The sequence below is a fragment of the Oryx dammah genome, unplaced genomic scaffold (genome assembly GCF_014754425.2).
Source record: "Oryx dammah isolate SB20612 unplaced genomic scaffold, SCBI_Odam_1.1 HiC_scaffold_24, whole genome shotgun sequence".
In the NCBI taxonomy this organism is placed as follows: Eukaryota; Metazoa; Chordata; class Mammalia; order Artiodactyla; family Bovidae; genus Oryx; species Oryx dammah.
Window position 1 is genome coordinate 71,221,757 of NW_024070208.1, and position 22,225 is coordinate 71,243,981.

At 44.8% G+C, this 22,225-nt stretch overlaps 1 protein-coding gene and 2 long non-coding RNA genes across 3 annotated transcripts in view; 2 read left to right on the forward strand and 1 right to left on the reverse strand.

Annotated features, from left to right (window-relative positions):
- The window catches only part of CLDN10 (claudin 10), a 96,204-nt gene that overhangs the window by 14,759 nt on the left and 59,220 nt on the right, over positions 1–22,225 (forward strand). The window lies entirely within an intron of this gene.
- The window catches only part of LOC120883317, a 29,200-nt gene continuing 24,660 nt past the window's right edge, over positions 17,686–22,225 (forward strand). Inside the window, exon 1 of the long non-coding RNA XR_005725736.1 lies at positions 17,686–18,366. This is a non-coding gene — a long non-coding RNA (uncharacterized LOC120883317). The remainder of the gene's footprint in view (positions 18,367–22,225) is intronic.
- LOC120883316 lies at positions 19,410–20,486 on the reverse strand. Its single transcript, XR_005725735.1, has 2 exons — positions 20,037–20,486; positions 19,410–19,591 (listed from the first exon to the last, which is right to left on the reverse strand). It is a non-coding gene; the product is annotated as an uncharacterized LOC120883316 (long non-coding RNA).

The window sequence follows — 22,225 nt, forward strand, 5'->3', positions numbered from 1 at the left end:
ATTTCTGCCCCCAGTTCAAATGGAATCCAGGCAGAAACTCCAGACTTTTCCAGGGATCACTGCCCTAAATATCTCCGAGCTCCCTGGTAATGCCTACGATGATCTCGTCTCCTACTTGGATTCTCCTCAGCAGGGCTCAAGTCCCATGACCACCACCTCTGCTCCACCTCAGACACCATCAGCCTTTCCTCTACGTGAACACACTTTGCTTTCTATGCAACAAGGCTTCTAGAAAAGACCCCAGGCATAAGTTTCCCAATGACATCACTGCACACAAGCTCCTCCCACCTAGAAATCCAGCACCTGCATTTCTCGTCAAGGTCATATTCCACCACGGCTGGCCCCTGCGTCCACCTGGCTCCTTCCCCCTCCCTCCCGATGTCAACTGCAGAGAGGCTTGTCCCAGGGCCCCAAGACGGTGACGCTTTCAGCTCACCTATGGGCAGGTGTTTCCCACAGAGACACCACAGCCGGGATGGCCAAGGCAAGACAGGTTTTAGTGTTGGTGCCACACTGGACCAAGACCTGGTCCTCCTCTCCAACAATTTAAAGAAGGCGGATGCTGAGACCACACCACTGTTCAGGCTCCTCGCCCACTCTCCCCACCCATTTATGGGGTTGATGGCAGGGTGGGAAGGGAAGTGCTGTCCTTTCTATACTCTGGCCTCATCTTAGCTGTTCAGGGGAGATGAAAGCAGAGTGGGTGGTGTGTGTGAGAAGGGAAGGATGGGAGGGGGCCTGGAGATGATGTCAGGGTCAGAAAGCTTGACTCTCGTGAAAATTTGTCAATATGAATAGATATTGAAGACAAACTCCATAGGACATGTCATACATGTAATGCAAAAGGACATTTGGGGGCCTAATTCCATTCCCCCATGTCACAATAAAGTTTGAATTCCAACCCTTTAAGTCCAGTTGAAGAAAAAAATGCCCCTTTACAGGAACCCCTGGCTGGTGGACTTTTTCTGCCAGTGGGACTAGGCCATTCTCTCTCCAGGTTGTTCTGTGCCGACCAGTCCCTGGAGCCACAGAAAGAGATGGACATTGCTATTTCTAGAAGCGTTGATAGTTCCTGAGCGCACCGTGTCTTCTCATGCAATGTTTTGTGGGTCTCAGAGGCTGACTCTCGTCCACAGCACACTGACAACCTCAGGCAGGCAGCAGCCCCCTTGTGACTGGTCCCTTCTTCCCCCAGGGACCAGTGGGACAAGCAAAGCCAAGGGCCTCCCCAAAAATAGTTCCCTTGAGTTCTTCTGCCTCTAGCTTCCACTGGTCCTCATCGCCTCCAGGAAGCCCATGACAGCGTCCTCATCTCCAAGGGATTCCACAGCCTCATGCAACTCACTTATGACTATTATTACCATCCACCATGGTTTGTTTTTTTTTTATTTTGGACAATGATGTGTTGGTAAATGTTAACAACCAGTGCCCCAAAAAAGTACAGATAAAGTATAAATAAAGATATAGATATATATCCTTATATCCACATGTAAGTACATATGTATGTTTATGATAGATTTTACTGATGCAGGACTTCCCAGGTGGCTCAGCAGTAAAGAACCTGCCTGCCAGTGCAGGAGACACAGAAGATGCAGCTTTGATCCCTGGGTCGGGAAGCTCCCCTAGAGGAGGAAATGGCAACCCACTCCAGTATTCTTGGCTGGAAAATCCTATGGACAGAGGAGCAGGACAGGCCACAGTCCATGGGGTCACAAAGAGTCAGACACAAATGAGCAACTGAGCATGCACTAGTATAAGGAATATGTAGCACACAATTTATAAATAGAAATATGATGCACAGTAGTGGGTTTTTTTGACAATTTTTAAAATATTTATTTATCTATTTATTTTACTTTTTGGCTGCACCACACAAGACATGGAATCTTAGTTCCCTGACCAGGGATTGAACCTGGGTCTCCTGCAGTGGAAGCGCAGAGTCTTAACCACTGACCATGAGGGAAGTCCCTAGATGCACAATATTCTTTATCATAAACTACATATAATCTTCAGCAAATTGGACCAAGAATCTCCCAGTGAGTTGAAAATTAATCCAGTGAAATGTTCTGTTTGTTTTGGATGAGGGAATTCTATCCCAGATAGGTCACACTCTCTCACTAACCTCGGGTCTGGTTGAAAGAAGATTCCTCTAATCCAAAACATCCTGCGATTTTAATTTAATTACAGGACACATTTTGCAAGTTAAGTTGGACTTCAGGATGACTTAGCAGAAAGACTCTGCTTTTACAGGAAAACAGGTGCCATCTAGAGCAATAAAAATGACCACACCAGGCCAAGCAGTCAGAGACAAGTGAAAAAAATAAAAAAAAAACTGGGATGGCGTTTACTTAACATGACATTAGGAGCAATAAATTTCTGTGTCATTCAAGGTTAAATTTTAATTTCACATTCTATAAGCATAAAATGCATTTGTCATTTTCACGCCAAGTAGACAATCTAGCTGTCTTTAGTCTCTTTCTTTACTTCTCAAATCACAACTTATTTTTAGGTTCTGCCAACTCTTCTTTCTGATCTTATACATCTGTCTGGAAAGATCGCCAGCCTTTTCCAACCTCTGCTCTCCTCCTGACCCACTTTCCTCTAAGGAACTCCAAGGAGCAAAGGGAAATCTCTGCTCAGGAACATTTGAGTATTCATCCACTCATCCATCCATCCATCCATTCACCTATCCATTCAGTATCTTCTATGTGTAAGGCATTTTGCTTGGTCGTGAGATCAGATCAAAGAAAACCAAGCTCTTTCTATTCTCCAAGAGAGGTTTAAACTTGAAGGGAAGACTGAAGCAAAGCAGCAACAAGAGAAAGATGGAGCTGATACACATAAATGTATGATATGAATTCACCAGGTCATAAGTAGGTCCTGAACGGAACTCATCATATTCCCCTACAAACCACTTCCTTTTCCAGCCTTCCTCACGTAGGCATGGTCCCACAGCTGCTCCTCTGTCTTCAGGTAGCCTTTCACTGTACCCGTCTCCTGTCCACCTCTGTCGCTCTCAGTTATGCATTGGGGAGACCTTCTTGAGGAGGTCTGTACCTTAAACCTGGCAGATCTGATTCCTAGTCACATCCTCATCCCTGGAGATGATTCCAGTTTCCACAGGGAAGGACACTTCTCAAGACCATTATTTATGCAAAAAACCACTTTACTTTTTTCCTTCCCCATTCATCCCCATTGATAATCATTCACCCCCATCTCTAAATTATTTGGCTTTTCTCATCATAGCATTAACTCTTTCGAATTCTGCCTGAGTGCTCCTTCCACTCTCACACTGAGCTGCAGTTTAAATCAAAGCTAACTATTCCTCCTACAGTGCAAATGCTTGAATTCTCTGTTCCTCTGTGAGACATAGAACAACAGAACCCGCTCTGTATAAAGCAATTTCCATGTAGTACCTAGCGCTTTTGCTAGGCCAGCCTTTTTTCCTCCACATTTTTATAAAATATTTACAAGCATTTTCCCACAGTCTATAATACACACAGGGAACATTCACCCAAGCCTAGGATTCCTTGTGATCTGGGGGAAGGAAGCAAGGAATGGGGCTGAAGAGGGAATGGGGAGATATTAATAAAATGAAGGGAGAAGCTGTGAAAGATGCTGAAAGGGCAAGAGAAGCTACAGAATATCACTTCAGTGAAATGCTGGATTATGACCATTTGCAGGGTTGTTTTATCCTGCCGAGGTGAGCACACTGGTCTGTCAACTAGGTTGTTTTACAGCTCTGTTGCGGCAGCAGTTAACCTGTAGAAAACGAATGGTGATACAAATGATTGCTGCTCACAGCAGTGCAAACGATCCTGCTCACGGCGATAGCGAGGAGTTTGTCAGGGACAGACTATAAAAACTAATTGTATTATCTTACTGATTCCATCACGAATTAATAACAGTTCATTTTAAAATCCATTTTAAATTTAGAATGGATTAATAATGACCATTATTTGCATGAAAGTCATGATTTTACTTTTTTTTCACATATATTTTTTAAATTAATTTTTATTGGCGTATAGTTGCTTTACAGTGTCGTGTTAGTTTCTCAGTCAGTCAGTTCAGTCTCTCAGTTGGGTCCGACTCTTTGCCACCCCATGGGCTGCAGCACGCCAGGTTTCCTTGTCCATCACCCACTCCCGGAGCCTGCTCAAACTCAGGTCCATCGAGTTGGTGATGCCATCCAAGCATCTCATCCTCTGCCGTCCCCTTCTCCTCCTGCAGTTAGTTTCTACTGTGCAGCAAAATGAATCAGCCACACATATACATATATCCTCTGCCTTTTGGGCTTCCTTCCCATTAAGGTCACCACAGTGCATTAAGTAGAGGTCCCGGTGCCCTACAGTATGCTTTCCTTAGTTGCCTATTTCACACAGAGTGTCAACAGTGTATATGTGCTGATCCCAATCTCCCAATTCCTTCCACCCAATCCCTTTCCCCCTTGGTATCCATATATTTGTTCTTACTCACGTCTGTGTCTCTCTTTCTGCTTTGAAAATAAGATCATGTATACCATTTTTCTAGATTCCACACATATGCATTAATATACAATACTTGTTTTCTCTTTCTGACTTCCTTCACTCTGTATGACAGTCTCTAGGTCCATCTACATCTCTACAAATGACCCGATTTCTTTCCTTTTTATGGTTGAGTAATATTCCATGGTATACATGTACCACATCTTCTTTATTCATTCCTCTGCTGATGGACATTTATGTTGCTTTCATATTTTTGGCTATTGTAAATAGTGCTACAGTAAACATCAGAATACATGTATCCTTTCAAACCATGGTTTTCTCCGGATCTACGCCCAGGAGTGAGATTGTTGCATCAAACGGTAGCTCTATTTTTAGTTTCTTACAGGAACCTCCATACTGATCTCCATAGTGGCTACACCAGTTTATAACCCACCAACAGCGTAGGAGGGTTCCCTTTTCTCCACACCCTCACCAACATCTATTGTTTGTAGATTTCTTGATGACGGCCATTCAAACCAATCTGAGGTGATACCCCCCTAGTTTCATTTGCGTTTCTCTAGTAATTAGTGATGTTGAGCATCTTTTCATGTGCTTTTTATCCATCTGTATATCTTCTTTACAGAAACGTCTATTTAGATCTTCAGCCCATTTTTTATTAAGTCGTTTGCTTTTTGATGTTGAGTTGCATGAGCTTTTTGTATATTTTGGAGATTAATCCCTTGTTGTTTGCTTCATTTATAAATATTTTCTCCCATTCTGAGGGGTGTAGTTTTTGTTTTTTGTGTGATGTCTTTGTCTGGTTTTGCTATCAGGGTAATATTGGTCTCATTAAATGGATTTGACTTCCCTGGTGGCTCAGACAGTAAAACGTCTGTCTACAATGTGGGAGACCCAGGTTTGATCCCTGGGTCGGGAAGATCCGCTGGAGAAGGAAATTGCAATCCACTCCAGTACTATTGCCTGGAAAACCCCATGGACAGAAAAGCCTGGTAGGCTACAGTCCATGGGGTTGCAAAGAGTCAGACACGACTGAGCGACTTCACTTACTTCACTTATACTTTGGAAGAGTTTGTCTGCCACATAGAATGGAGTTGATTATTGAAGGCTTGCTTTGTCAAAATAGAGGGTATCTGCATTTTATTACTTACTAGAATATGCATTTCAATAAAATTTTTTAAATCACTACAAGTAAACACAACTTTAACAAGCATTCTCTTTGTAAGATAAAGAGAGTTAAAAATATACAGTTTAGGAGGCAGAAGAGTATATTTCCAATAGTGAAAATGGAACTGGTTTTGAATGGTACCTTAAAAATGGAGAAGCATTTGAAAAAACAGCATTTATTTGTAAAAAATTTTATTATGGAAATAAAATACAAAAATAGATAATATAATCAGCTCCCATGTTCTCATATTCTACTCTCCAACGATTATCAATACACGGCAACTTTTGTTTTTTCTGTAGCCACTCTACTCCTCAACCTTACTCCTACACTTCCTGAATTATTTTGAAGTGTCAGATATTAAAATTATTTCACTCACATATATTTCAGCCTATATCTGAAAAATATGTGGGCATTAAAAAGCATAGTCACAGGGCTTCCCTGGTGACTCAGTGGTAAAGAATCCACCTGCCAGTGCAGGAGACATGGGTTCGATCCCTGATCCAGGAAGATCCCACATGCCACAGAGTAACTAAGGCCACGTGTCACATGCCACAACTATTGAGCCTGTGTCTAGAGCCAGGGAGCCTCAACTACTGAAGTCTGTGCACCCTAGAGTCCATGCTCTGCAGCAAGAAAAGCCAGCGTAGTGAGAAGACTTTGCACCTCTAGAGAGCAGCCCCCGCTCACTGCAATGAGAGAAAAGTCTGCACCACGACAAAGACCCAGCACAGCCTTACTAATAGCACAGTCTTATTAATATAAATAAATAAAATTATTTTTTTAAACGGCCTACATCAAAAAACCTTTTTTTAAAAGAAAGTATAGCCACATAAATATCATGCCACCTCTCCCAGTTTACAGTATTTCCATAACACCATCAGATCTCGAAGCAATGTTTTAAATAGACCTTATTTGTTCATAATTTCATCATTTTTACAGTTGATTTGTTTTAGTTGGCCTCCATACTAGACCCCTATATTCGCTATATTGCATTTGGTTGGTGTGTCTCTTAAATCTCTTTTCATCTACAGGTTCTGGTCCCTCTCTCTTTTTTTATGCAATTTATCTGTAGAATGTCCCATAGTTGTTTTGTTTTGTTTTTAATTATATTCCTGTGGGGATGGATTTCCTATAAAATGGTCGTAAGATCTAGGCTGACTTCATCATGTTCATTTGTTTAGTCTTGCTTTGTTTGTGAAGAAGGCTTCATAGGTGGTGGTGTGAGCTCTCGCTGCATCTTATCAAGAAGTTCATGAAGCCACATTAAGAATCATTGGTGGGTTCTGGTGTCATAGCCTGTTCCATTCATTGTAAAATTTCCTATCCGTGTTTCACCTAATCTTTTAAGTAATTGAAAACCATTTGCCTTCATCCATCAGTTCAGTGCTGCTGCTGCTGCTGCTGCTAAGTCACTTCAGTCGTGTCCAACTCTGTGCGACCCCATAGACGGAGGCCCACCAGGCTCCGCCATCCCTGGGATTCTCCAGGCAAGAACACTGGAGTGGGTTGCCATTTCCTTCTCCAATGCATGAAAGTGAAAAGGGAAAGTGAAGTTGCTCAGTCGTGTCCTACTCTTAGTGACCCCATGGACTACAGCCTACCAGGCTCCTCCATCCATGGGATATTCCAGGCAAGAGTACTGGCTGCTGTTGCTGCTAAGTCACTTCAGTCTTGTCCAACTCTGTGCGACTCCAGAGACGGCAGCCCACCAGGCTCCCCCGTCCCTGGGATTCTCCAGGCAAGAACACTGGAGTGGGTTGCCATTTCCTTCTCCAATGCATGAAAGTGAAAAGTGAAAGTGAAGTCACTCAGTCGTGTCCAACTCTTAGTGACCCCATGGACTGCAGCCTACCAGGCTCCTCCATCCATGGGATTTTCCAGACAAGAGTACTGGAGTAGAGGTCATAAAATAGCAATATTCCAATTGTATTATCCCTCTTCATTTATTAGCTCAAATTCCTCTAAAAGAAGAAATTTAGTTTGTAAACTATTTGGTTATCCTTCAATAACAACTTCAGTATAATTCTGCAGGAAAAAGGTTGAGCAATTATTTTTCCCTTCTCTTTATTTCCCAATTTTCAGAATAAGAGTTTTAGCTTCCTTCAAAGGTGTGTGTGGATGGGTGGAGGGAGGTAATGACATGAACTCATAGATTTTTAACATATTCATTGTGCCTCAATCCTTCCTTTTCATGTTGAAACTGTATAATCTCTGGCCTACAGAGATCTCTGTTTCTTCAGTTTGGACCCTAAGTCTTTGGGGCACAATCTTGTGGTCTTTGATAGTTCCGTGGCTTGTTGGCATGTCAAGATATTCCAGGCTTATCCTTGACTTGGATTCAGCCATTTCTCCAAGAAGCTCTGTTCCTTTTAGTGGAAAATGTTATTTAGTAGCACAATCTAGATGCTAAAGGTGTTGGGGCTATGGGTTAGTCAAGGTATCTAGGCCTTTGTAACAGGCAGAGCTAGAAAGAATGTTTTTTAAAAAAACAGAAAACACATATGCATTGTTACTAATATTTCTAAATCAAACTTAAGCTACAGGGCTTTTATTTAACCTCTTTGATTCAATCTGTATATCACTTTTTTGTTGCACTGAAAAGCTTGGTTCCTAACAAAAAATATACATTTTATTTTGTGGCAAAATATATTATTATTTAATAACTGTATCAGAAGTCATAATATCAATCAGGGGGAAATCAAGCTAAAAAGTAAACTCCTGAAAACCATTTGAAATTTCTTTGCAGTTTGGGGACTGTTTCTTTTTATCTTTTCTTTCTTTTTTAAAAAATTAATTAATTTTAATTGGAGGCTAATTACTTTATAATATTGTAGTGGTTTTTGCCATACATTGACATGAATCAGCCATGGGTGTACATGTGTCCCCCATCCTGAACTCCCCTTCCGCCTCCCTCCCCATCCCATCCCTCAGGGTCAACCCAGTACACCAGCCCTGAGCGCCCTGTCTCATGCATTGAACCTGGACTGGTGCTCTGTTTCACATATGCTAATATACATGTTTCAGTGCTATTCTCTCAAAACATCGCACCCTCGCCTTCTCCCACAGAGTCCAAAAGTCTGTTCTTTACATCTGTGTCTCTTTTGCTGTCTCACATATAGCTAATCAATGACTATAGTAAAGTTGCCAGATATAAAATTAACACAGAGAAATCCCTTGCCTTCCTATACATTAACAATGAGAAAACAGAAAGAGAAATTAAGGAAACAATTCCATTCACCACTGGGACAAAAAGAATAAAATACTTAGGAATAAATCTATCTTTTCTTTCTTGATATGTACCCAGCTAGAAATAAATGATCTAATTGGCTTGGCTTTGTGCTTGGTCATGTCCGACTCTTTGTGACCCCCTGGACTGTAGGCCCTCCAGGCTCCTCTGTCCATGGAATTTTCCAGGCAAGAACATTGGAGTGGCTTGCCATTCCCTTCTCCAGGGGATCTTCCTGACCCAGGGATCAAACCTGTGCCTCCTACATTGGCAGGCACATTCTTTACCACCGTGCCACCTGGGATGTCTACAGTCCAATTAGTGTGGTTTAAAAATAGAAGCATTTAAAAAGTTCAGGTTCAGCTGAAAAGAATTTTAGCTAACTTTGGAGGCAGAAATGACACAACCTGGAGCCATTATCATCTCAGAGCTGTAATCAACTATTTATTAACTCAGGTTTCTGCTAATTCAGGAAAGGATATGCACATCGTTATATTTGCAATAATTGCTTTCACTTAACCAGCTATATTTAGTAGGAGGTAGAACCTTGCTAATTATCAATTTCCCAACTGGTTGAGAGTTCATTTCACTCGTGAGGCTTTGGTCTTCTGGAGGCAAGTACAAAGTCCTAGAGCCATGGAGGGCTGGCTTGTTACTGAAACTTACAGGTCACCTGGTTTAACCACTTCAGTTTGCAGAGGCAGAAACTAAGCCCAACAGAGTCTATTAACCTCTCTGACATCACACAGCTAGTTAGCAGCAGGGACAGAACCAGAAAGCAACCTGCCCTCACCCTCCATACACTTTGCCCTGCTCCCTTGCTCCCCTTGTGTGAATTTTTGCAATGAGCAGAGGCCCAGTGGAAACTTGAATCTCAAGACTTAAAATGATCAATGTTTATGAGCACCTGCCCTCCATCATTTGGCAGATATTCCTAACTGGCTCCGAGTACATAGCAAGATGGCTTTTACTGTCTACTTTTTCCCCCTGTACGGGTAATAAACTGAAGAAAACATGTATTTGGTACAAAGTTAAAACAGGAGATTCTCAAACATTTAAGACAACTTTCCCATACTCTTTTACCAAAACTCAACACAACATTACTTTAAAAGTAATTTCTACTGTCCTGGTTGTAAATGTTGTCTGTGTTTATCTAATTCAATAAATCACAACCATGGACTGGGCTAACGGAGATTTTCCAATAACCAGAACTCTCTAACTATGGAACTGGCTGCCTTGTAAGTTAGTGAAGTGGGGAATGGAAGGCTGTGAGTTATCATCAGAACCTGCAGAGGGCATTTCTGCAGAGGTCGAGAGATGGGACTCAATGATATCCACGTCCTTTATAACCCTGAGAATGGATGAGAGATTCAGACACTATAACTTGTGCGATGTTTCTATTAAAGTGGCTTATTTGGGTTGGAGAGCTGCTGCTGCTAAGTCGTTTCAGTCGTGTCCGGCTCTGTGCGACCCCAGAGACAGCAGCCTACCAGGCTCCCCTGTCCCTGGGATTCTCCAGGCAAGAACACTGGAGTGGGTCGCCATTTCCTTCTCCAATGCATGAAAGTGAAAAGTGAAAGTGAAGCCGCCCAGTCATGTCTGACTCTTCGTGATCCCATGGACTGCAGCCTACCAGGCTCCTCCATCCATGGGATTTTCCAGGCAAGAGTACTGGAGTGGGGTGCCATTGCCTTCTCCGGGGTTGGAGAGCAGAAGCTATTTATACGAAGACCCAACCTTTGTCTCCCTCAAGTTCAGTTTCCACTCATAGCTTTGACCTCAGAGCTTCAACATATCAGAGAACCAGCCAGAGTGAGCCCTGGGGGAACGTCTCCATGGCAGAATCACTCTGGGAGCCCCCTTCACACACACAGGACAGGCTTTGTGCAAGTCACAGCAACTGTCTGTCAGCCACGCTCTTCCTGATCTAACAAGTTCTCTCCTTCCTTCTCTCTCTGGCTGACTTCTATTTAAATCATACACGTGTCCTCACTCTGATACTTCTCTGCACACATCTGAAGTTTATTAGAAGCTAACTCCTTAGTCCAAGGGAAAAAGAGAAGTGGACTTAGAAATTTGGGACTCGGAAAGTTGTTCACCTACAGCCTGGGTGCTTTCAAAGTCACCCACCAAGTACTGAGCCCTCCTGTGCCCAGGTTCCCAGACATGTGCTAAGGTCCCTGGAGGGGACACAGCTGCTGCTCTTCCAGGCTGAAGGAGGAAGGAGAGGAGAAAGGAGCTGACGCAGGAGAGTCTGGGCCAGGGCGGGGGGTGGGGGTTCATCTCACAGAGGAGGAGGCATCCTGCTGGGCAAAGCAATGTTTCACTTGTGACCTGAGAAGAGAGTAAGAGTCAGTCAGTAAAAGACAGAGGAGGGTTTCCAAGCAGTGGAAAGACAGGCCCAAAGGTCAGAACAAAGGAGACGTTTGTGGGTTCGAGGAACTGAAAGGGATTAAGACACATTGGAACTCAGGCTGGAGAGAGAGAAAGTCTGGAGATGAAGCAGGACTCAGGTGATGGAGGCCTGTCCCCTCACCCTCTGATGGGCTACATGCCTGTGTGCTAAGCCGCTTCAGTCGTATCTGACTCTGAGACCCCATGGACTGTAGCCCGCCAGGCTCCTCTGTCCATGGGATTCTCCAGGCAAGAGTACTGGAGTGGGTTGCCATGCTCTCCTCCAGGGAATCGTCCCAATCCCTTCTATGCACACCGTCTTCAGTCCTAAAGGAGTCCTTCTGCAGCTTCTTACACACCCTGTCAGGGTTTTTCACTGGGTAGTTAAAGTCCAACATTTGCTCAGCACCTTTTAGGGGCAGGTATGATATTGGGCCTGGAGAAAAGCAGTAATAACACACAACCCCCCATAAACTCATAAAATTATATTCTGTCTTTTTAAAACACCAAATATTAACCACAACAAATACATCCAACAGCCCAGAGACAAAAATTAAGGAATAAAAACACAAAACAAAACAACCCACCCCATTAACAACTTTAGAAGAGACACATCTCTACAGTCAAAATCAAAACTTTAAGGCAATAACATTCTAAGTTATTTGACAGTGCTTTTCAATTGAGGTATAATTGACATAAAACATATTAGTTTCAGGTGTACAACATGATTTGATACTTGAATATATTGCAAAATGATTTCCACAGTAAGTCTAGCTAACATCTATCACCACTTTTAAGATCTACTCTTAGCAACTTTCAAATACACAATACAGTGTTATTGATTATTGTCACCATGCTCTATGTTACATCCCCATGACTTATTTTATAATTAGAAGTTTGTATATTTTTACTACCTTCAATCATTTCATCAGTTCAGTTCAGTCGCTCAGTCGTGTCCGACTCTTTGCGACCCCATGAATCGCAGCATGCCAGGCCTCCCTGTCCATCACCATCTCCCAGAGTTCACTCAGGCTCACGTCCATCGAGTCAGTGATGCCATCCACCCATCTCATCTTCTGTCATCCCCTTCTCCTCCTGCCCCCAATCCCTCCCAGCATCAGAGTCTTTTCCAATGAGTCAACTCTTCGCATGAGGTGGCCAAAGTACTGGAGTTTCAGCTTCAACATCAGTCCTTCCAAAGAAATCCCAGGGCTGATCTCCTTCAGAATGGACTGGTTGGATCTCCTTGCAGTCCAAGGGACTCTCAAGAGTCTTCTCCAACACCACAGTTCAAAAGCATCAATTCTTCGGCCCTCAGCCTTCTTCACAGTCCAACTCTCACATCCATACATGACCACAGGAAAAACCATAGCCTTGACTAGATGGACCTTAGTCGGCAAAGTAATGTCTCTGCTTTTGAATATGCTATCTAGGTTGGTCATAACTTTTCTTCCAAGGAGTAAGCATCTTTTAATTTCATGGCTGCAGTCACCATCATTTCATACCACCCACCATATCTTCAACTACCAATTTGTTCTCTGCATCTCTGAGTTTTGTTGTGGTGGGTGGGTTTTTTTTTGGGGGGGCGGGGGGGAGGCTTTTGTTTTTGATGAAGTATTTTTAACTTCAGAGTGTAGATGAGAAGCGCGGCACCATGACCAGCCTCACAGTGGAGGCTGACTCTACTGACCATGGTGTTTAGAATCCAGGGCTCCCTGGGCATTGGGTTTCTGCTCAGGACACACCTGAGATCTTCATGTATATTAACAACACCCTGGGGAAGGGATGCACCACAACACAATGATACAACAAGGGCTGAGGAAGAGATGGGCCGTGGGCACCCCAGGCAGCTGTAATACCCCGTGACCCCAAGTAACAGACCAGGGAAGAGTTCTGTCAACCAGGCACCGCCCTGTGACCGCTGAGTCGAGGCCAAATACTAAGAGCAGGTTCCCTTCACATCCTATTTCCTGAAGTTCTCATTTTTTAGATTCAGCTGATCTCCAACTTGAGTATGCATTAGACCCTGGAGGGTTTGTGAAACCTGAGCCCCACTCCTGGAGTCTGACTCAGCAGGTCCGCGGAAGGGCAGGAATCTGTATTTGTGGCAAGTTCCCAGGTAATGCTGCTGCTGGCAGTCCAGGGACCACACTCAGAGAATCATTGATGTACTCCTTCCACAAAAACTGCCCAAGCCCTGCTCGGAGCCAGCTGTTCAGCTTCAGAGGACACAAATCCCTGCCCCCCAGGGGCTCGCCCACTAGGGGAGGAAACAAATACAAAGGAAGTAAGCATAACATAAGGCAGTAAAACAAGGCTCTTCTGGGGGTTAGAAGAGGCTGTGATGAGCTCACTGAAGACGAATGCCCACCCCCCACCCCGCCCCCACCGGTACTCCTGGGGAGTTGAGAGCAGCTCAGCCCGGGCTTCCCGCATGCAGGGAGGGGAGTGGATGCAAGACGAGGAAGAAGGAGCCACGTGCACGGAAAGGGCAGGAGGCCCATGGACAGTGGTCTGTGTCTCAGTGGAACTGGTGGGGGAAGGGGGAGATAGTTCATAGAAAGTGACCAGGGATGGAGGAGGCATCAGAGACTGATAAAGGGTCCTGAGCGGGTTGAACTGATGGGATCTGCCTTTTAGGAGGATGGTTCTGGTGATGGGAGGGATAAAGGTGGGGGCGGGGCCAGGCCTGTCTGGAGGCTGATGAGTGTTAACATATGAGACCATGATCCTGAGCTCAAGCAGGAGATAAAAGGATGAGGCTGGTGGATCCCAGGGACACTTTAGCACATATCAGTGCCTTGGTGAGGAGTGTTAAACCTCACAGGTTCCCTGGCTTTGGGCTTGCCTGGGGTGAACTGGGTCTGCTAAGCAGTTAAGGGCACACACGCCAGCATCTCATGGTTTGAGCAGGAGTGTGGGAGTCACTGGCTGTGTACCACAGCTTAGACAGGGCAGCAGCAGCAGCTCAGGTCCAGGGTTTAAGGGCCCCCTTGCTCCCTGCCTCCCGCACCCGCTACATATGGGGCCAGGGGGCATCCGAGTGGCCTTGGAAGCCCCCTGATGGGAGAAGCGAGAGGTGAGAAAGAAGAGCATCTGGACCTCAGCGGGGACCAGCCCTCTCTTCTGGGAGCTGCAGAGTTTCCTGGCGCTGCCATGACAAGCTCCACAGACTGGGTGGCTTAAGCAGCAGAAATTCAATCTCTCACCATTTGGGAGGCCAAAAGTCTGAAATCAAGGTCTGGGCCGGGGGGCACTCCCTCTGAGGGCTGTGATGACCTGCGTCTCTCCTAGTTTCTGCTAATATGGTGACAATCTCTGGGGTTCCTTGGCTTGGAGACAAGGCGCCACTATCTCTGCCCTTCTCTTCATCTAGTATTCCCGGCTATGTCTAAATGCCCCCTTTTCATAAGGACAGAAGTCAGACAAGCTGGATTAGGGCTGCCCTAGTGACCTCATCTTAATTACACCTGCAACAACACCTGCAACAACTCCCAGTCCCATTCCGAAGGACTGGGGCTGAGGAATTCTATGTATGAATTTAGGGGGTGGGAGACACAATTTAACCCATAATGTGCGTGCATGCTGAGTTGCTTCAGTCGTGTCCGACTCTGTGTGACCCTATGGACTACAGACCTCCAGGCTCCTCTGTCCATGGGATTCTCCAGGCAAGAATACTGGAGTGGGTTGTCATTTCCTCCTCCAGGGGATCTTCCCGTCCCAGGGATCTAAACCTTTCATCACCTGCATTGGCAGGCAGACTCTTTACCCCTGGGCCACCTGGGAGCTCCGGTGATCCACAGGCACATTCAGATATGGAAAGCACTGGCCCCGACTACAGACAAACGAATGGACAGATGGGGGAGAAGAAATGTGACAAGTTAGGGAGGCTTCTTGGAGGAGGCCTCTAGCGATGAAAGCAGCTGCCATGTGGGAAGAAATGAGACCTATTGCTTCCAACCGTGGTCCTCACTTGGCTGTAGGGTGGAATCACCTGTGGGGTTTTATTAATAAAAAATGTTGACGCCTGCCTCCCCTCCCCCGAGATTCTGATTTAACTGAGATGAGGCTCCAGCCCTGGGATTTTACAGAGCTCCCCTTGTGATTCAAATTTGCAGCCAAGTTTGCAAACCGCTGACCTTTGCCATATTTAAGATATAAAGGACCGTACCTGGACGAGGAAACAGTAAACAGGTCAGGTGATTCTGCAGGAGCGTGCGTTTCTGTGTGTGGAGGGTGGGGTGAATGATGAGGGTGAGGCAAACTTAGAGACGCCCACCCCTCTTGACTGCTGTGAGGCCTTCCATGGCTTTCCGCCCTCCTCACCTGGCCTGGACTCTGCTGCCCCCTGGTGGTGGTTTTCAGTATGGCACCGTTGTCCCTGAAGCTTTCATACAAGCCCCGCCTTAGCATTAGTATTAGTCGCTCAGTCGTGTCCGACTTTTTGCGACCCCATGCACTGTAGCCCGCCAGGCTCCTCTGTCCATGGGATTCTCTAGGCAAAAATACTGGAGTGGGTTGCCATTTCCTTCTCCAGGGGACCTGGAAGGAGATTTCATTAATGTGCATTAGAGGATACCCCAGGTTAACTGTCATAGAAAACTGTCTCTTGAGCCTTTAAATTCTATACCAATTCTACACCTCTGGTTAGCCGATTGTTTCTTTGTTTAGGCTTTGAGGTGAATGACCTGGGGTTATTTGTTTCCATCAACCTGATTGCGAATCTAAAGGTGCAGTTGAAATGTCTGTTTTTCTTGCCATCCTCAGAAGAGATTGCTGCAGATCGACTCTATGATTCTCATTCTTTTCAGCTTACAATACAAATAGCTTATTATTTTTTGCAACCTATGTCTTATAATAAAGCAGTGCTGAAAAATTAAATAGAATGTTCAGTTACCATATAGGCTACAAAAATGATTTGCTGGTGGTGATTTTTAAGCTTGATTCTAAATAGATTTATGAAGAATGTCACTTGGAAGAAGTAGTTCAAATTTTGCTATTTAAGGTATCTTGAAATCATAGGCTCACTCTCCCTAAAATTTCAAAAAGCGTAGAGCTTAGGCTCCTAAGGGTATAGCAGTGATAAAAGCTTTCATAGTCATTTCTAAAAAGCAACACTTCATAGTTTTCTGTCTCCAATGGTTCTCTAATATACTTGTAGAAGGAAGGCAACAGAAAACCAAGAATAAAAATGTGAACTAAGCCCCACCTTAGTTCATCACAAACCTGAGCCTGAGTCCCAAGGTGTGGCTTCCTAGAAGCAAAATCCTGGTAACTGTACAGGATGAGCAGCTCGGCAGTCGCTTCAGGAGTTGCTCCTGCGCAGAGAAGCTCAGGGAGCTCTAGGTCACTGGCCAAGCGCAGGTCTGGCACATGCCTGTGACTGGAGCCTTCCTGTGCCTGGGGTTTGAGGAAATTGGTCTTATCAGCCAGTGACAAGCACCTATGATATCAAGCATCAGGAAGTGCAGAGGTGTAAGGTGACAAGCTTCACAATAAGCAGCAGCTGCCCCTTATTCGGCTCTGTATTGCAAGGTTGTGTTTTTACTTAACTATCACGTTTAATTGTAACAAAAGCTTAGAGGGTGTTAGGATTCCCATCTCAACAGACAAGGAGACAAGCCTACAGAGCTTAAGGAAATTGCTCAAGGGCATTTGACTCCTGACAGATGACCCTGAGCCCCGGTGGAACCGCACAGTCTGTCCCAGCTCCTCCCGTATACCAGCAGGACCCGGAGGTCTCCCTACCCAAAGACCTGCTCAGCAACTTCAGCCTGACTCCCCAGGTGGGTCCGTGAGGTCCTTCCAGGCACCCACAGCCCCTCTGCTCCTACTGCCTCTGACTCAGGTCCTTCCTTCTGCAGGGCAGCCCCTGAGAGCCCCACGGTCGGCAGGAGGACACCCTTGCCCCATTCTAGCAGCTTCTCCCTGCAGCCAGCTCCCATGGGTGGGGTCAGGCCAGGTTGTGAGGAGAATCAGGAGAGAAGCAGGAAGGGTGTGAACTCGTGGTCAGCAACTTCCTCTGACCTGTGACCTCCCTCTCTCCTCCCTGATGCTTCCTGACCCTCAGGTCAGCTCCTCTCCACGCCACCCCCTGCCCCATTACAAGTACTCCTGTAGCTCTGCTGTGGATCAGAGTCACCAGGGAGGGGTCAGAATGCAGAGTCCTAGGCTCCAGCCCCAAAGATCTGATCCAGGGGGCCACTCAAGTGGGGCCTGGGAATTTGAATTTATACCAAAAAAATGCAATTCGGATACAGGGGGTCCTCTGAGCACACTTTGAGAAGCATTTAACAGACCTGCCACTCATATCTGTGACCTCAGGTCAAGAGTATAAGTGAAGTCCATACTATTTGCTTAAATATTCACAAGTTATAAATCAAGCTAACACACTCTCAGGTACACCAGCGCTTCTCAAACTGTAATGTAAGCAGGACCCACCTGGGATCTGGAGATTCTGAGTCAGTAGCTCTGGAGCAGAGACCAAGAGTCTGTCTTCCTAACAGCCTACCAGGCCACATTGACGCTGCTGGTCCACAGGCCATGTTTAGAACAGCAGAGTCCTAGGGCAAGTGGGCAGGGTGTTTCCGTAAAGGACCAGGAAGTACATTTCCAGGCTTTGTGGGCCCCTTAATCTCTGCAACTCCTCAGCTCTGTTGCTGTAACATAAACTTAGCCTTGGGGAAATGTGAATGAATGAGAAGGGCTGTGCTCCAGTGAAACCTTACTTCTGGACACTGAAACTTGAATTTCATATAATTTTCCAGTGACACTAAATATTCTTCTTTGGATGCTTTCAACCTCTTAAAAATGTAAAAACTGTTCTTAGCTCACAGACCATAACAATAGTGGGCCAGACTTGGCCCCAAATCTGTAAAAGATAAGGATGCTTTAACATAACCAAGACACCAACATCACACCTAAAAATAATTAGCAATAATTCTTTAATATCAAATACCTTTCCATGTTTGAATCTCTGACTGTCTCCTTAGCAGATTCAGCCCCGTTCTTAAACATATAATCACTAATCTGTCCTTTTCCCCTTTCCCTGTCCCCTCAGTAGCTCAGTGTCTTGCACCCAATCAGTTCAGTTCAGTTCAGTTCAGTTCAGTTCAGTCGCTCAGTCATGTCCGACTCTTTGCGACCCCATGAATTGCAGCACGCCAGGCCTCCCTGTCCATCACCAACTCCCAGAATTCACTCAGACTCACGTCCATCGAGTCTGTGATGCCATCCAGCCATCTCATCCTCGGTCGTCCCCTTCTCCTCCTGCCCCCAATCCCTCCCCCCGTCAGAGTCCTTTCCAATGAGTCAACTCTTCGCATGAGGTGGCCAAAGTACTGGAGTTTCAGCTTTAGCATTGTTCCTTCCAAAGAACACCCAGTAGATGGCATCATACTACATTTCACCAGTAGATGGCACTAAAATCATGACATTTACTAACTTTGTCTAAGCATTTACACAAGAGAAAAGTTATATGCAATTTGTAATTACAGGTGAATATAAGATTACAAAAATTGAAAACAGCCTGATTGCTCTGTGTAACATGAGATAAACCTCAAAATTTTCCAATTCCAAGAAAAAAGTTATTGCTGTTAAACAAATTTCAATTTTAAAAAACCAAAAGAGAACGTAGGGAGCCCATTTCTCTATATTGAGGCTTACCTTTACTGTGTCAACATTCTAAGCGTTAAATAATGGAGGCCCTTAAAACTTCATATTCTCCTGCTTAAGAAAAAAATCACTGAATCTATTTGCACAGTTGATCTCTGTTAAATACCCATTACTAATGTACTGTCTGAACTGTATTAAGTGTTCCTACCTCTGAATAAAACAATTTCTTTTCCAAACTTGTTCCATCCTATTGAGAAGAACAAGTAGTTAGGATGTGAGATTTTGATGGAGTCTTTAAGGCCATCTTGTCAAGCCCCCTCAGCTAACAGCAGACTGAAATGTCTCTATGAAATCACACAGCAATGTGATGGTTTTCTGTGCCATTTGCCATCTTTCTCCCAAAGATCTCCCTTCCTTCCCTCCATCCCTACCCTGCAATAAGCATGAACTATTTAAAATATCTAACTACTCAATAATAAATGCTTCATTTTCATGCAAGTGTTTTCTATTTATGAAATATATGCCAATATTTAATAAAATATTTAGTGCAGATATTTTATTTGCACAAAACCCAAATTGTGCAATTAACCCTCCCCTTGGCTGTCCTTGAAATATATTCAGCAGAGATTTATCGGATCCTGCTGTGTCCCAGCAAGATCTTGTTCTCTTGCTCAGCTGGGTCTTCCATTTGATCTCACATCTTGTAATTTCCTAGAGAGAAGTGAAGACAGCTTTAGGAAATCAGCCTGGATTATGTTTCTAAGGGGCAGCATGTATTAATATGACACTTTCCAGGAGACGGTCACAGTAATTCTAAGAGATTTGTTATCCTCTCCTCCTATATTCACGATATAGGAATATTAACATGATACTGGAACATCCTTTCTGTTTTGAAAATCGAGTCTTTTGTGCAGGGCAGGCCCTATACTACCCCCTTGACAGTTTTCACCAGATTTACTCCAAGACCCTCTTCTTTATGGTTCATCTTTCCCAAGTTCTGGAGCATCCGGGTTCTTCTCCCTGCAGCACGTCTCAACATCTTTCTGGAAAGAGCCCTCTGCTCCGCCGCATTGCTTTGCTCCTCTTGGGCTCACCTGCCAAGCCTCCCCCTGCACAAGCTTCTGACCCCCACCTGGAAACAGACACACAGTCTCACCTGCAGCCCCTTTCAAGTGTGTTCCATGAAAGATTCATGGTTTCGGGGTGTTCCATAGTCAAAAATCTTGAGAATTAAACAAATTTAAATACCTTTCCTTAAACTGCAGGATTTTTCACAGCCTTTGATCTCCTGACAGACATTGTGAGTTCTTTTAAGATAGGGAGGGAGTGAACTGAGCCTTTTCCAAATCGCCGTGATTGAAGAGAGCCCTCCCCTGTATTGAGGGCTTCCCTGGCAGCTCAGACAGTAAAGAATCCACCTGCAAAGCAGGCGAATCGCAGTTCGATCTCTGGGTCAGGAAGGTCTTCTAGAGAAGGGAATGGCTATCCACTCCAGTATTCTTTCCTGGAGAAGCTCATGGACAGAGGAGTCTGGCGGGCAACAGTCCATGGGGACGCAAGGAGTCGGACACGACTGAGTGACTAAGCACACACATCCCTCTGTATTAAGTCAGCTGAAGCTGCTATTTAAAAAAAAAAAAAAAGGTTTAAACAAGAGCCGTTTATTTCCCACAATTCAGGAGGTTGGGAAGTTCAGATTCAAGGTGCTGGCAGCTTGAGCTCCTACTGTGTCCTCCCTTGGCAGCGGCAGAGGAAGCCAATCTCACCTAAGCCTAATTCCCTCCCAAAGGCCCCTCTCCAAGCTCCATCACACTGTGGGCTTGGGCTTCAATGTATGGATTTGTGAGGACACATTCAGTCCATAATAACCCCTGCTTTTGTTCTTCTCATCTGTAGTATGTTGCATGGAATAAACCTCGGACACACACTCCCGGGTAGGCTCTGAAGGCAGACCACCTGAGCTGGAAACAGACACTCCAATTCCATCCCAGCTGCCCCGCTGCCTCCTGACTGTGGGTTGTTTTTGTTTTGTTTTGTCTTATTTGGCCATGGGACATATGAGATCTTAGTTCTCTGACCAGGAATCAAAACTGCGCCACATGCATTGGAAACGAGGAGGCTCCTGGACCGTCAAGGAAGTCCGCTGACTGTGGGACTTCCTACAAATTTCTTCATCTCGCCTTGCTTATCTGAAAAAACAGGGTTGACAATGGTTCCCATATCATAGGGTGGCTGTGAGGATTAAACGGGTCGATACCACACATTGACAATGAACTGTATAATTAACCAGTTTATCGTATGAATTGTTACTGAGCATGTTAATAATTACTAACTCATTTGATGGCAACATGTAATTTCTGTTTAGGTTGAATATTGCTTTTTTTACCATTGGGGCAGGGCCAAGCCTCTTTTTTATTTGCTTATTTTTATTGAAGTACATGTAGTTGGTGTACGATATGATATGAGTTGCAGGTATACAATGCAGTGATTCACAATTCTTAGAGGTTATACTCCATTTATAGTTATTATAAAATATTGGCTATATCCCCTGTGTTGTACAGTGTATCCTTATAGAGTTTGTGCCTCTCAGTCCTCAACCCCTCTCTTGCGCCTCCCCCACTCCTCCTCGCTGGTAACTACTAGCTTGTTGTCTATCTGTGAGTCTGCTTCTTGTCTGTTGCATTGACTAGTTAGCTGTATTTCTTGTATTACGCATACAAATGATATCATACAGTATTTGTCTTTCTCCATCTGAGTTATTGCACTTAGCGTAATGCCCTCCAAGTCCCTCCATGCAGCTGCAGATGGCAACACTTTGTCCTTTTTTTATGTCAAGCCTATATTTTAGACAGCAGACTCCTAGGGCAAAGTAGCCCTGAGACAAACAGCAAGAGGAGACCTTGAAAACGTGTGCCAGGAATCTGAAGTGGTGTGGCTCGATTTAAGGGAGAAGGGGCCGCTGGTCTCGGTGCCAGAGCTCTGTGCCAACCACCACAGCCCTGGCAGGAAGTGAGCTGTGATTCTGCAAAGGGCAGACCAGCCACACAATGAGGGCGGCAAGCCTGCCCCTCACCCTCTGCTCTCTGCAGACACGGTCCTGCTCGCTGTAAATAAAATTGCTGTTTGCATCATCTTTGAACTGCATAGTAACTATCATCCATATTTACCTTCCCCAATAATCCTAGAACAGAGAAACTTCAACACAAATATGTCCCTGAAGTTTCAAAGAGGTAAGGGGGTTCCTTTATGTAACAAGACAAGAGATCTGTGCCAGCCGGGAAACCCAAGTGTTTAAAACTTGTTCAGCATTTTTGCAGTGCAAGAGTAGTTGCTAAACATCGCTCT